We start from the raw sequence: 3,173 nt of genomic DNA on the forward strand, positions 1-3,173 counted from the left end.
GTAACTTCAGTTGTAGACTAGTCTTGAGTGTATAGGCGTTGCATGCAGTCAAATGATCAGCCTAAAGGAATTGTGAAATTTAATTGAGGGAATTTCCTAAATAATAGGGGCTAATTCCTCAAGGAACAACACAAGGTAATAGGAGATCAAGTTGAGGAAAAAATTTGACTAAGTCTAGATCAGAGGCCTTTAGTGAGCAGAAAGATAGGTTGTGCACTTGCAAGGTGAGCTCAATTGAGCAAAGACATTGTAATATATCTCTATTCATTTCATTAATGCGAGAGGCATAGGGGTTTTTAGAAGATTTTTTCCCCATATAAAAATATTTGTTGCATGTGTGTTATTTCTTCTTTCATTTCTAATAATTTTATTCTAAATTGTGAATTAATGTCCGCAAAGTAGTAATGTAGATATGTGTCTTATGATTTTGATTAAAACTTCATGAGAAGTTGCAAATCTACATCCTAATTTCTACATGGTATTAGAGATGGATTCACATTAGATCATGAAATTTGAAGTTGTTTCTCAAAGGTTTGAATTTAAAGATCAATGTAGCAAGATTTCTTCAGAGTTGATAAGATGGCCTTCAATGGACTAAGGCTAGAGTATACCTTGGAAGGAACCCGTAATTTTGTTGCATGGAAGGACCACATGGAGTGACAATGGGTTGTTAGAATACATCAAGACAGATGGTGCAAAACCTCAAGCATCTAATGCTCAGAACCTTGCCCAGTGGAAGAAATATGTAGCCAATGCGAGGGGAATCATTTTGGAAGGAGTGCGAGATCATATTGTCTCAAATCTCCACAGAAAATAAACTTCATTCATGATGTGGAAAGCATTTACAAAATTGTTCGAGAATAGTAGTGACCACAGGAAGTTGGCGCTCAAGGATAAACTTCGAAGTATCAAGATGCAAAAGAATGACACAATTTCACAGTATCTAAGCAAGTTTACATAGTGTCATGATGAACTTGGTGGGGTCGGTGTTAATGTCCCTGAAGAAGACTTGGTAACCTTAGCCCTTCTGGGCCTTCCCAAGAGCTGGCATAACTATCAAGATTCAGTGAATGGGAGGGAGAAACTACCGAGTTGGGAGTGCTTATCGTCTGATTTGGTGTAGGAGGAAATAAGGCAAAATACCAGATATGGGACTTCATCTAAGGGCGAGGATGAAGAAAAAATTGCATTGGATGGAAAGGAAAAGAAGGGAAAAGGGAAAAAATCCCAATCCAAACTAGAATCCAGTCAAGGGGGCAAGAAAAAAGATCTATCAAAAATCAAATGCTTCCATTGTCATGAATTCGGGCACTATGCCACAAAGTGTCCACACAAGAAGGAAAACGAGAAGACCTCAGGAGGAGAAACAAGTGAATCTTTGGCTTCACAGTTTGATCTTGACTTTACTCTCATTACATACATGATCAACACAGTGATGGGGAGTGTGTGGTACTTGGACTCACGTGCATCATTCCACATGATGGGAAATATAGATTTTTTCAGTGACTTGGAGGAGAAATATTTGTAGATGCACATCAATATGGGGGACAAATGAAGGTATAACTCGAATGAGATTGGTAAAGTTACCATTCAGAGGGAGTCCAGCTCCTCCTTCGGGCTTAAGGATTTCATGTTCGTTCCGGGTCTAAAGAAAAATCTCGTCTCTGTTGCACTTTTGGAAGACAATAGTTATGATGTGATCTTTAGCAAATGAAAGAAATTCCTTAGACACATAGCCATGTGATAGGTGAAGTAGATCGGGGTTTGAGTGAATAACATATACAAGCTAGTCGTGGATGATTGTGCTGCATCAAGCATAAAGGTGGAGAAGGTGAAGAGACATGATGTAAGTTAAATTTGGCATAGAATACTTGGCCATTTTCATCATGGCGCTTTGAAGATCATGCAACAGATTAACACCAACCTCCCCAAAGGAGCACTTGAGCAACATGATGTATGCAATGGATGTACCTTGGGGAAGTACACAAAGTCCACATTCCATGATCGGTACAACAAAGCACATGAAATCCTTGAAACGATCCACTTTGATGTCTATGGACATTTCTTGGTAGCCTCCATTGCCAGGCATACATATTTTATCATTTTTATTGATGAATTCTCATGAAAGTGCTGGATCTTCTTCATGCAGAAGAAGGATGAGACATTCTCCAAGTTTGTAGAATTCAAGGCATTGGTTGAGAAAGAACCGAGCAAGAAGGTGAAGGCCCTTGGGAGAAATAATCTAGGTTATTATGCGTTGAATGAATTTAATATATGCAAAAGAAGGCATTCGACGAGAGTTGACAACACCCCACAACCCACAACATAATGGGGTGGCTGAGAGGAAGAATCGTAGCATTGTGGGAGTAGCAAGGGAAATGTTGCATGATCAAGGCCTAACTTTGCATTTGTGGGATGAGGCATCCAAAACAATAGTCTATTTGCATAACTAGAGTCCTCATTAGGTTATGGGCATGATTATACAAGAGGATGATTTCTCGGGGAGAAATATGGCAATGTCGAACTTCAGGATTTTGTAGCCTTTGTGTATTTCCATGTCTCCAAAGAATCAAGGAAGAGGCTAGAGCCGACAACAAAATTGGGGGTATTTGTGGGTTACACATAAACTCCCCACAACTACTATGTGTACTTTCCATCCCTCAGAATAATAGTTGTGTGAAGGGATGTAAAATTTGATGAAGACAAAGCTATGCAGTGCTCTCTTGAGAGGGAGCTTCAAATCCCACTAGAAGAGGATCTTTTAGCTCCAAAGGAGGAGCCTCAAGAAGTTGTGAAGCAACCACAAATTGAGGAGTAGAGTGGAGACAACCACTCAAGAATGACCATGCAGAGAAGGCAGGAAAAGGACTAGGGAAGCTGAGAGACTTGTGTAGGATGTGAGGGACAATGTGGGTGCTCCTTCAAATCAACACATGCATAGAAGGTCACAAGATCAGTACATTGGCTACATGGCTCTAATGACTAAGCTTGTAGAGACTGAGCCATCCTCTTTCAAGGAAGCAATAGAGCAACATGTATGGGTCGATGCAATGGTGGAGGGATAGGAATCCATTGTAAAGAACAATATTTGGGAAGTGGTCCCAAGATCAACAAATAAATTAGTTGTGGGTTCGAGATGGATCTTCAAAGTAAAACATGCAACATATGTAGGC

Source organism: Pinus tabuliformis, chromosome Q (genome assembly GCF_031772625.1).
Source record: "Pinus tabuliformis cultivar Carrire ecotype Pingquan chromosome Q, CPIR1, whole genome shotgun sequence".
Classification (NCBI taxonomy): domain Eukaryota; kingdom Viridiplantae; phylum Streptophyta; class Pinopsida; order Pinales; family Pinaceae; genus Pinus; species Pinus tabuliformis.